The sequence below is a fragment of the Heterodontus francisci genome, unplaced genomic scaffold (assembly GCF_036365525.1).
Source record: "Heterodontus francisci isolate sHetFra1 unplaced genomic scaffold, sHetFra1.hap1 HAP1_SCAFFOLD_559, whole genome shotgun sequence".
In the NCBI taxonomy this organism is placed as follows: domain Eukaryota; kingdom Metazoa; phylum Chordata; class Chondrichthyes; order Heterodontiformes; family Heterodontidae; genus Heterodontus; species Heterodontus francisci.
The window spans coordinates 390,060-402,754 of record NW_027140896.1 but is presented as its reverse complement, the minus strand read 5'-3'; the positions used below and the strand labels follow the sequence as shown (position 1 = coordinate 402,754).

The 12,695-nt window shown below is 46.9% G+C and overlaps 1 protein-coding gene across 1 annotated transcript in view; it reads left to right on the top strand.

The window, feature by feature from the left end:
• The window catches only part of LOC137361344 (plectin-like), a 628,221-nt gene that overhangs the window by 344,799 nt on the left and 270,727 nt on the right, over nucleotides 1–12,695 (top strand).

Sequence of the window (12,695 nt, the reverse complement as noted above, 5' to 3'; positions counted from 1 at the left end):
TTGGAGAGGCAAAATTTGATTAGGAATAGTCAGCATGGCTTTGTCAGAGGAAGGTCATGCCTAACAAATTTGATTGCATTTTTTGAGCATGTGACCAGGTGTGTAGATGAGGGTAGTGCAGTTGATGTAGTTTACATGGATTTCAGCAAAGCCTTTGACAAGGTCCCACATGGGAGACTTATCAAGAAAGCAAATGCACATGGGATACAGGGTAACTTGATAAGGTGGATTCAAAATTGGCTTCGCTGTCGGAGACAGAGAGTGATGACAGACGGCTGTTTTAGTGACTGGAAGCCAGTGTCCAGTGGCGTACCACAGGGATCTGTGCTGGGTCCCCTATTGTTTGTCATTTATATAAACTACATAGATGACTATGTTGGGGGGTAGGATCAGTAAGGCGCGGATGACACAAAGATTGGCCGAGTGGTTAACAGTGAGGTGGAGTGTCTTGGTTTACAGGAAGATATAGACGGGATGGTCAAATGGGCAGAAAAGTGGCAGATGGAATTTAGAACATAGAACATAGAACAGTACAGCACAGTACAGGCCCTTCGGCCCACGATGTTGTGCCGAACATTTAACCTACTCTAATATCAAAATAACTACCTACCCTTCATTCTACTATCATCCATGTACCTATCCAAGAGTCGCTTAAATGTCCCTAATGTATCTGCTTCTACTTCCACCGCTGGCAGCGCATTCCACGCACCCACCACTCTCTGTGTAAAGAACCTACCTCTGAAAAGTGTGAGGTGATGCACTTTGGAAGGAGTAATGTGACACGGAACTATTCAATGAATGGCCTGACACTGGGAAGTTCCGAGGAACAAAGGGACCTTGGCGTGTTTGTCCACAGATCTCTGAAGGCAGAAGGGTAGGTTAATAGGGTGGTGAAAAAGGCATATGGGACACTTGCCTTTATCAATCGAGGCATAGATTACAAAAGCAGGGAGGTCATGTTGGAGTTGTAGAGAACTTTGGTAAGGCCACAGCTGGAGTACTGTGTGCAATTCTGGTCGCCACATTATAGGAAGGATGTGATTGCATTGGAGGGGGTGCAGAGACGATTCACCAGGATGTTGCCTGGGATGGAACATTTAAGCTATGAAGAGAGGTTGGATAGGCCTGGGTTGTTATCGCTGGAGCAGAGAAGACTGAGGGGTGACCTGATCGAGGTGTACAAGATCATGAGGGGCATGGACAGGGTGGATAGGGAGCAGCTGTTCCCCTTAGTTGAAGGGTCAGTTACGAGGGGTCACAAGTTTAAGGTGAGGGGCGGGAGGTTTAAGGGGGATTTGAGGAAGAACTTTTTTACCCAGAGGGTGGTGACGGTCTGGAATGCCCTGCCTGGGAGGATGGTCGAGGCAGGTTGCCTCACATCCTTTAAAAAGTACCTGGATGAGCACTTGGCATGTCATAACATTCAAGGTTATGGGCCAAGTGCTGGCAAATGGGATTAGGTAGACAGGTCAGGTGTCTTTAATGCATCGGTGCAGACTCGATGGGCTGAAGGGCCTTTTCTGCACTGTATTATTCTGTGATTCTGTGATTAAATATATTCAAGAAAAAGTTAGATATAGTTCTTAGGGCTAAAGGGATCAAGGGATACGGGGAGAAAGCGTTAACAGGGTACTGAGTTTGGATGATCAGCCATGATCGTGTTTAATGGTCGTGCAGGCTCGAAGGGCTGAGTGGCCTACTTCTGCTATTTTTCTATGTGCCTATAGAACACTTTGGGATTTCCTTTTATGTTAGCTGCCAGTCTCTTCTCACACTCTCTCTTTGCTTCTCTTATTTTGTTTTTCACTTCCCCTCTGAACTTTCTATATTCAGCCTGGTTCTCACTTGTATTATGCACCTGACATCTATCATATGCACCCTTTTTCAGCCTTATCTCACTCTCTATCTCTTTGTTCTATGAGGGCAATTAGGGATGGGCAGCAAAAGCTGTCTTAGCCAGTAACTCCCAAATCCTGTGAAAGAATAAAACAAGGGTAAAGAAACTACAGTGAGCTCTGTCTTTGTTTGCCTTACCTTTCCCGCTGATGGGAATGTACCTCAACTGTACCCCAACCATCTCCTCTTTAAAGGCAGCCCATTGTTCAATTCCAGGTTACCTGCCAATCTTTGATTCCAGTTTACCTGGGCCAGATCTTTTCTCACTCCATTGAAGTTGCCCCTCCCCCAATTAATTTAATCTGGATTGTTCCTTGCTCTTCTCCATTACTAATCTAAAGTTTGTGATACGATGATCACTCTTACCCAAGTGCACCCCCACGGACACTTGGTCCACTCGGCCCACCTCATTTCCCAGCACCAGATCCAGCAATGCCTCCTTCCTAGTTGGACTGAGAACATACTGATCGAGGAAGTTCTCCTGAACACAATCCTGAAATTCCTCCCCCCACTTATCCGTTACACTAACATTATCCCAATCGATATTTGGGTAATTAAAGTCCCCCAATATCATCACTCGTTGGTTCTTGCACATCTCTCTGATTTCCCTGCAGATTTGCTCCTCTATCTCTCTCACTATTTGGAAGCCTATAGAATACCCCTCGTAATGTGATCATACCCATTCTGATTCTCAACTCTAACTAAATGAATTCTGTCTTTGCCCCCTCAAGGACATTCTCCCTTTCCAACACTACAATATCTTCCCTAATCAGTACTGAAACCACACCTCCTTTTTTTCCTTCTCTATCTTCTCTGTACCCTTTATATCCTTGTATATTAAGTGCCCAGTCCTCACTATTTTTAAGCCATGTTTCTGTTATTGTCACTACATCATTTTCCCACACTGCTATTTGTGCTGGTAGATCACTAACCTTATTCACCACACTTTGTGCATTTACACACATACATTGTAATCCTGCCTTTGCATTCCTCAGTCCTTCTCAGTCCACTCCTATTTAATATGGAACTGCTGCTTTCTCCAGTACTGTCAAACACTCTCACTTTATGTACCTTATTCTTCTTACCTACTTTTATATGCTGGTGGTCATCCCTCTCTCTGTCACTCTGTCCCTCTTTTTCTCTCTCTCTCTCTGTCTTAGTCTCTTGCCGTCTCTCTCACATTCTCCCTCTGTCTCTGTCTTTGTCTCACTCTCTATGTTAATGTTTCTTTATCTCTCTCTCTGTCTCTCCTTCTGTCCTTCTCTTTCTCTCTCTCTCTGTCTCTCCCTCCGTCTCTTGCTCACTCTCTCTCTCTGTCCCTCTCTCCCTCTGTCTCCGTCTCCCTCTGTCTCTCTCTCTCTGTCACTCTGTCTCTGTCTCTCTCCCTATCTCTCTCTCTCTCTGTCTCTCTCTCTCTGTCTCTCCCTCTCTTTCCCTCTGTCTCTCTCTCTCTCTCTCTCCCTTCCTCTGTCTACCTCCATCTGTCTCTCCCTCTCTTTCCTCTGTCACTCTGTCTCTCCCTCTGTTTCTCCCTCCGTCTCTGTCTCCCATTGTCTCTCTCTCTCTATCCCTTCCTCTGTCTCCCTCCCTCTGTATCTCCCTCTTTCCTCTGCCACTGTTTGTCTCTCCCTCTGTATCTGTCACTCTCTTTCTGTCTCTCTGACTCTCTCTCTCTCTGGTCCATTTTCTTACCAGAGCCAGCCTGTGTGGTTCAGGCTCTGTGTGAGGTTAAATGGATAGTTAACCACTCCCAGCTGGGGGATTGGAGCTGGCTGAGGAACACTGAGACTGTTCAAAAGTGAAACCAAAATTAGAAACAGAGAATAAATCTGGGGGCACAGAGCCTGTTGGGCACACAAAGGCCCCTTCTGTCTGCCTGTGAAACCCCAGCTCGTAACTGCAAACTATGGAGATTTTTAGGGACAGGCTGTGCATTGTATCCACAGCCTAGGGCCACATTTTACACACTTTGAAGTTTCTGCCTCAGAACAGATTCCTCAGCCTCATCCTTTTGAGTCGCCCGCTTGTCAGAACAAATCTAGCTTTATTTGCTTTTATATAATTACAAAGTACTTCCAGCACAAAAATAGGCCATTCATTAAATCAGAGGATAGTAAAGGACAGACAGAGACTATTCGTCCAATCGAGGCTGTGCTGGTTCTTTCAAAGAGTGACCCAGTTAGTGCCACTCCTCCCCCGTCTTTCCCATATCCCAGTTAGTGCCACTCCTCCCCGTCTTTCCCATATCCCAGTTAGTGCCACTCCTCCCCCGTCTTTCCCATATCCCAGTTAGTGCCACTCCTCCCCCGTCTTTCCCATATCCCAGTTAGTGCCACTCCTCCCCCGTCTTTCCCATATCCCAGTTAGTGCCACTCCCCCGGTCTTTCCCATATCCCAGTTAGTGCCACTCCTCCTGTCTTTCCCATATCCCAGTTAGTGCCACTACCCCTGTCTTTCCCATATCCCAGTTAGTGCCACTACCCCTGTCTTTCCCGTATCCCAGTTAGTGCCACTCCCCCTGTCTTTCCCACATCCCAGTTAGTGCCACTCCCCCTGTCTTTCCCGGATCCCAGTTAGTGCCACTCCCCCTGTCTTTCCTGTATCCCAGTTAGTGGCACCATCCCTGTCTTTCCTGTATCCCAGTTAGTGCCACTCCCCCTGTCTTTTCCGTATCCCAGTTAGTGGCACTATCCCTGTCTTTCCCGTATCCCAGTTAGTGCCACTCCCCCTGTCTTTTCCGTATCCCAGTTAGTGGCACTATCCCTGTCTTTCCCGTATCCCAGTTAGTGCCACTCCCCCTGTCTTTTCCGTATCCCAGTTAGTGGCACTATCCCTGTCTTTCCCGTATCCCAGTTAGTGCCACTCCTCCTGTCTTTCCCGTATCCCAGTTAGTGCCACTCCCCCTGTCTTTTCCGTATCCCAGTTAGTGCCACTCCTCCTGTCTTTCCCGTATCCCAGTTAGTGCCACTCCCCCGGTCTTTCCCATATCCCAGCAATGTTTCTGTTTCCAGTATTTATCCAATTCCTTTTTGAAGGCCACTATTGAATCTGTATCCACCGTCCGATCAGGCAGCGCATTCCAAATTCTAACCACTATTGTGTAAAAAAAGATTTCCTCCTGTTGCATCTTTTTGAGTCACAGAAGGAGGCCATTCAGCCCATCGTGTCCATGCCAGCTCTCTGTACAGTATCCTAATCAGTTCCTGTCCCTCGATAGATCCTTCATAGCCCTGCAAGTTTATTTCCGTCATGTGCCCAACCAATTACCTATTGAAATCAGTGATCGTCTCCACTTCCACCTCCCTCCTGGGCAGCGAGTTCCAGGTCATTACTGCTCACTGCGTAAAAAAAATGTTCTTCATATTCCCCCTACATCTCTTACCCAAAACCTTCAATCTGTGTCCCCTGTTCCTTGTACCATTAGTTAATGGGAACAATCTTTCCTTTTCTAACTTATATAAGCCTGTCATAATCTTGTACACCTCTATCAAATCCCCCCTCAATCTCCTTTGCTCCAAGGAGAACAGCTCCTTCTCCGTCTCTGTCTATCTCTCAGTCTCTCTCTCTCTCTGTCTCCCATTTCTGTCTCTCTGAATGTCTCTGTCTGTCTTTGTCTCTCTGTCTTTATTCTCCTGTCTCTCTGTCTCTGTCTCTCTCTTTCCTGCCCCTGTTCTCTAACACATGGTGTTCCCAGTGTTTCTGTTGCTGGTGCTCCCGCTGTCCAGTTCTTGGAATGTCTGGCTGGATTGCTGCCCATTCTCCACTGGATGGTTGTGGAACATTTTTGTTTTTGTTCCTTCCTGGCATGGTTTCAGGGCTGGTTATTGTGGGCCCAATAAAAGCCTGGGATTACGCAGTGCAGAGAGAGGCTGTACACAGCTGAACAATGACTCCTCTATGCTGCGCTTGGATGGAAACTGGGAGATCACTTTCCCAACATTACCCTTTCGAGTGTGAACAGCTTCTGTTCCTGTTGCTCAGTAAGAGCAGCCCAGCAATAAAATAAGAAATCCTCAGTTTACTGTTAATAACTCAATTCTCACCCAGAACAATATGACATGTGAGGGCCTCGACAATGACCCTTTCTCTCTCTGTCTCTATCTGTACTAAAAGCAAAAAGTGCTTGAAATACTCGACAGGTCTGGCAGCATCTGTGGAGAGAGAAGCAAAGTTAACCTTTCAGGTCAGCGACCTTTCATCAGAACTGGCAAAGGTTAGAAATGTAAAAGGTTTTCAGCAAATAAAGCGGGGATGCGGCAAGAGATAACAAAAGAGAAGGTGTTGATCGGACAAGGTCACAGAGAATAACTGACCAGAAGGTCATGGAACAAAGGCAAACAGTATGTTAATGGTGTGGTGAAAGATAAAGCATTAGTACAGAGAGGGTGTTAATGAACTGAATTTTGAACAGTCCTGACCCAAAGCACAAACATGAAAAAAACAGTGGGCAGGCACATGGAAAAAAAAATTGAATGATGAAACAAACTAAAATAAAATGAAATAAAAATAAAAAATACAAAGTAAAACTAAAAAAAAAGCAGGGGCCAGTCATGCTCTGAAATTATTGAACTCAATTTTCAGTCCGGTAGGCTGTCGTGTGCCTAATCGGTAAATGAGATGCTGTTCCTCGAGCTTGTGTTGATGTTCACTGGAACACTGCAGCAATCCCAGGACAGAGATGTGGGCATGAGAGCAGGGGGGAGTGTTGAAATGGCAAGCAACCGGAAGCTCAAAGTCCTGCTTGCGGACTGAGTGGAGGTGTTCCGCAAAGCGGTCACCCAGTCTGCGTTTGGTCTCCCCAATGTAGAGGAGACCACATTGTGAGCAGCGAATACAGTATACTACATTGAAAGAAGCACAAGTAAATCGCTGCTTCACCTGAAAGGAGTGTTTGGGGCCTTGGATAGTGAGGAGAGAGGAGGTAAATGGGCAGGTATTACACCTCCTGCGATTGCAGGGGAAGGTGCCGTGGGAAGGGGACGTGGAGTTGGGGGTAATGGAGGACTGGACCAGGGTGTCACGGAGGGAATGATCCCTTTGGAATGCTGACAGGGGAAGGGAGGGGAAGATGAGTTTGGTAGTGGCATCACGCTGGAGGTGACGGAGATGGCGGAGGATGATCCTTTGGATATGGAGGCTGGTGGGGAAAGCGAGGACAAGGAATACCCTGTCACGGTTCTGGGAGGGAGAGGAAGGGGTGAGGGCAGAGGTGCAGGAAATGGGCCGGACATGGTTGAGGGCCCTGTCAACCACAGTGGGGGGGATCCTCGGTTGAGGAAAAAGGAAGACATATCAGAAGCACTGTCATGGAAGGTAGCATCATCAGAGCAGATGCGTTGGAAACGGAGAAAATGGGAGAATAGAATGGAGTCCTTACAGGAGGTAGGGTGTGAAGAAGTGTCGAGGTAGCTGTGGGAGTCGGTGGGCTTATCATAAATATTAGTAGACAACCTATCCCCAGAGATGGAGACAGAGAAGTCGAGGAAGGGAAGGGAAGTGTCGGAGATGGACCATGTGAAGGTGAGAGAAGGGTGGAAATTGGAAGCAAAGTTGATAAAGTTTTCCAGTTCGGAGCAGGAAACGGCACCGATACAGTCATCAATGTACCGGAAAAAGAGTTGGGGGAGGGGGCCTGAGTAGGGCTGGAACAAGGAATGTTCGATATATCCCACAAAAAGACAGACATAACTAGGACCCATGCAGATACCCAAAGCAACACATTTTACTTGAAGGAAGTGAGTGGAGTTGAAGGAGAAGTTGTTCAATGTGAGAACAAGTTCAGTCAGGTGGAGGAGGGTGGTGGTGGATGGGGACTGGCTGGGTCTCTGTTCAAGGAAAAAGCGGAGAGCCCTTAAACCATCCTGGTGGGGGATGGAGGTGTAGAGCGATTGGACGTCCATAGTGAAGAGGAGGCGGTTAAGGCCAGGAAACTGGAAATTGTCAAAATGACGTAGGGCGTCAGAAGAGTCACGGATGTAGGTGGGAAGAGATTGGACCAGCGGAGAAAAGATAGAACAAAGAACAAAGAACAGGACAGCACAGGAACAGGCCATTCAGCCCTCCAAGACTGCGCCGATCTTGATGCCTGTCTAAACTAAAACCTTCTGCACTTCCGGGGCCCATATCCCTCTATTCCCTTCCTATTCATATATTTGTCAAGATGTCTCTTAAACGTCGCTATCGTATCTGCTTCCGCCACCTCCCCCGGCAGCAAGTTCCAGGCACTCACCACCCTCTGTATAAAGAACTTGCCTCACACATCCCCTCTAAACTTTGCCCCTCGCACCTTATACCTATGTCGCCTAGTAACTGACTCTTCCACCCTGGGAAAAAGCTTCTGACTATCCACTCTGTCCATGCCACTCATAACTTTGTAAACCTCTATCATGTCGCCCCTCCACCTCCGTCGTTCCAGTGAAAACAATCCGAGTTTTTCCAACCTCTCCTCATAACTAATGCCCTCCAGACCAGGCAACATCCTGGTAAACCTCCTCTGTACCCTCTCCAAAGCCTCCACGTCCTTCTGGTAGTGTGGCGACCAGAATTGCACACAATATTCTAAGTGTGGCCTAACTAAAGTTCTGTACAGCTGCAACATGACTTGTCAATTTTTATACTCTATGCCCCGATCGATGAAGGCAAGCATGCCGTATGCCTTCTTGACTACCTTATCCACCAGCGTTGCCACTTTCAGTGACCTGTACGCCCAGATCTCTCTGCCTGTCAATACTCCTAAGGGTTCTGCCATTTACTGTATACTTCCCACCTGCATTAGACCTTACAAAATGCATTACCTCACATTTGTCCGGATTAAACTCCATCTGCCATTTCTCCGCCCAAGTCTCCAACCGATCTATATCCTGCTGTATCCTCTGACAATCCTCATCATTATCCGCAACTCCATCAACCTTTGTGTCGTCCGCAAACTTACTAATCAGACCAGCTACATTTTCCTCCAAATAGAGTCAAGATAGGAAGAAATAAGTTCAGTGGGGCAGGAACAGGCTGAAAGATTGGGTCTGCCGGGACAGTCCTGTTTGTGGATTTTGGGAAGGAGGTAGAAGCAGGCTATCCGGGGCTGCGGGATTATGAGGTTGGAAGCTGTGGAGGGAAGATCTCCAGAGGAGATGAAGTCAGTGACAGTCCTGTGGACAGTAGCTTGATGTTCGGTGGTTGGGTCATGGTCCAGAGGAAGTAGGAAGAAGTGTCTGAGAGTTGTCGCTGAGCCTCTGCAAGGTCGAGGTCAGTACGCCAGACAACAACAGCACCACCCTTGTCTGCAGGTTTGGTCACAATGTCAGGGTTAGATCTGGGTTTTGACAAAGTCCCACATAAGAGATTGCATGTAAAATTAAAGCACATGGGATTGGGGGTAGGGCATTGCGATGGATAGAAAATTGGTTGGCAGACAGGAAACAAAGAGTAGGGATAAATGGGTCTTTTTCCGAATGGCAGGCAGTGACTAGTGGGGTACCGCAGGGATCGGTGCCAGGACCCCAGCTATTCACAATATATATTAATGTTAGATGAAGGAACTAAATGTAATATCTCCAAATTTGCAGATAACACAAAACTGGGTGGGAGAGTGAGTTGCGAGGAGGATGCAGAGAGGCTTCAGGGTGATTTGGGCAAGTTGAGTGAGTGGGTAAATGCATGGCAGATGCAGTATAATGTGGATAAATGTGAGGTTATCCACTTTGGTAGCAAAAACAGGAAGGCAGATTATTATCTGAATGGCTATAAACTGAGAGAGGGGAATGTGCAGCGAGACCTGGGTGTTCTTGTACACCAGTCGCTGAAGGTAAGCATGCAGGTGCAACAGGCGGTAAAAAAGGCAAATGGTATGTTGGCCTTCATAGTGAGAGGATTCGAGTACAGGAGCAGGGATGTCTTGCTGCAATTATACAGGCCCTTGGTGAGGCCTCACCTGGAATATTGTGTTCAGTTTTGGTCTCCTTATCTGAGGAAGGATGTTCTTGCTATCGAGGGAGTGCAGCAAAGGTTTACCAGACTGATTCCTGGGATGGCGGGACTGACGTATGAGGAGAGATTGAGTCGGTTAGGATTATATTCGCTGGAATTCAGAAGAATGAGGGGGATCTCATAGAAACCTATAAAATTCTAACAGGACTTGACAGGGTAGATGCAGGAAGGATGTTCCCGATGGTGGGGGAGTCCAGAACCAGGGGTCATAGTCTAAGAATACAGGGAAAACCTTTCAGGACTGAGATGAGGAGAAATTTCTTCACCCAGAAAGTGGTGAGCCTGTGGAATTCGCTACCACAGAAAGCAGTTGAGGCCAAAACATTGTATGTTTTCAAGAAGGAGTTAGATATAGCTCTTGGGTCTAAAGGGATCAAAGGATATGGGGGGAAAGCGGGAACAGGTTACTGAGTTGGATGATCAGCCATGAGCATAATGAATGGCGGAGCAAGCTCGAAGGGCCGAATGGCCTACTCCTGCTCCTATTTTCTATGTTTAAACTAGTTTGGCAGGGGGATGGGAACCGGAGCCACGGATCAGTGGATGGGGTAACTGTTGAACAGGCAGATACCGAGTGCAGAGAGTCTGTGAGGAAGGTTAGACAGTTGACAGGGCAAAGTTGCAGCCAGTATGATGGGTTGAAGTGTGTCTATTTTAACGCAAGAAGTGTCAGGAATAAGGGTGATGAACTTAGAGCATGGATCAGTACTTGGAGCTACGATGTTGTGGCCATTACGGAGACTTGGATATCACAGGGGCAGGAATGGATGTTGGATGTTCCGGGGTTTGGATGTTTCAAAAGGAATAGAACATAGAACAGTACAGCACAGTACAGGCCATTCGGCCCACGATGTTATGCCGACCCTTTAACCTACTCTAAGATCAAACTAACTACCTACCCTTCATTCTACTATCATCCATGTACCTATCCAAGAGTCGCTTAAATGCCCCTAATGTATCTGCTTCTACTACCACCGCTGGCAGTGCATTCCACGCACCCACCACTCTCTGTGTAAAGAACCTACCTCTGACATCTCCCCGAAACCTTCCTTCAATCACCTTAAAATTATGCCCCCTGGTGATACCTTTCCGCCCTGGGAAAAAGTCTCTGGCAATCCACTCTATCTATGCCTCTCATCATCTTGTACCCCTCTATCAAGTCACCTCTCATCCTTCTTCGCTCCAATGAGAAAAGCCCCAGCCCCCTCAACCTTTCTTCGTAGGACATGCCCTCCAGTCCAGGCAGCATCCTGGTAAATCTCTTCTGCACCCTCTCTAAAGCTTCCACATCCTTCCTATAATGAGGCGACCAGAACTGAACACAATATTCCAAGTGTGGTCTAACAAGGGCCTAAGAGAGCTGCAGCATAACCTCGCGGCTCTTAAACTCAATCCCCCTGTTAATGAAAGCCAACACACCATACGCCTTCTTAACAACCCTATCAACTTGGGTGGCAACTTTGAGCGATCTATGGACATGGACCCCAAGATCCCTCTGTTCCTCCACACTCCCAAGATTCCTGTCTTTAGTACATTGAGGCATTGAGTACAAGAGTTTGGAAGTCATGTTACAGTTGTACATAACGTTGGTTAGGCCGCATTTGGAGTACTGTGTGCAGTTCTGGTCGCCGCACTACAGGAAAGATGTGATTAAGCTGGAGAGGGTGCAGAAAAGATTCACAAGGATGTTGCCTGGTTTGGAGGGCTTGAGTTATAAAGAGAGATTGGATAGGCTGGGTCTGTTTTCCCTGGAGCGAAGGAGGCTGAGAGGGGACATGATAGAGGTATATAAAATTATGAGAGGCATAGATAGGGTAGATAGCCAGAGTCTGTTTCCCATGGTAGGGGTGACTAAAACTAGAGGGCATAGATTTAAGGTGAGAGGGAGGAGGTTTAAAGGGGATCAAAGGGGTAAGTTTTTCACATAAAGAATAGTGGGTATCTGGAATGAGCTGCCTGAGGAGGTGGTGGAGGCAGGAACAGTAGCAACATTTAAGAGGCATCTGGACAGGTACTTGAATGAGCAAGGCATAGAGGGATATGGAATTAATGCAGGCAGGTGGGATTAGTATAGATAGGCATTATGGTCGGCATGGACGCGACGGGCCAAAGGGCCTGTTTCTATGCTGTACAACTCTATGACTCGATAAATGTGAGTTAAATAAGGAAAGCCAGCATGGATTTCTAGGTAAAATCATGTTTAATTGACTTGCTGGAGTTTTTTGAGGAGGTAACAATGATGAGGGCAATGCTGTTGATGTGGTGTAAATAGACTTTCAAAAGTTATTTGATACAGTGCCACACAACAGACTTGTGAGCAAACTTGTAGCTCATGAAATAAAAGGGACGTTAGCAACATGGATACGAAATTGGCTGAGTGACAGGAAACAAAGAGTAGTGGTTAATGGATGTTTTTCAGGCTGGAGGAAGGTTTGTAGTGGAGTTCCCCAGGGATCAGTGTTGGGACCCTTGCTTTTCCTGATATATATTAATGACCTAGACCTTGGTGTACAGGGCACAATTTCAAAATTTGCTGATGATACGAAACTTGGAAACATTGTGAACTGTGAGGAGGATAGTGATCAATTTCAAGAGGACATGGACAGGCTAGTGAAATGGGCAGACAGGTGGCAGATGAAATTTAATGCAGAGAAATGTGAAGTGATTCATTTTAGTCGGAAGAACATGGAGACAATATAAAATAAAGGGTACAATGGTAAAGGGGGTGCAGGAGCAGAGGGACCTGGGTGTCTATGTGCATTAATCATTGAAGGTGGCAGGACAGGTTGAGGGAGTGGTTAATAAAGCATACAGTA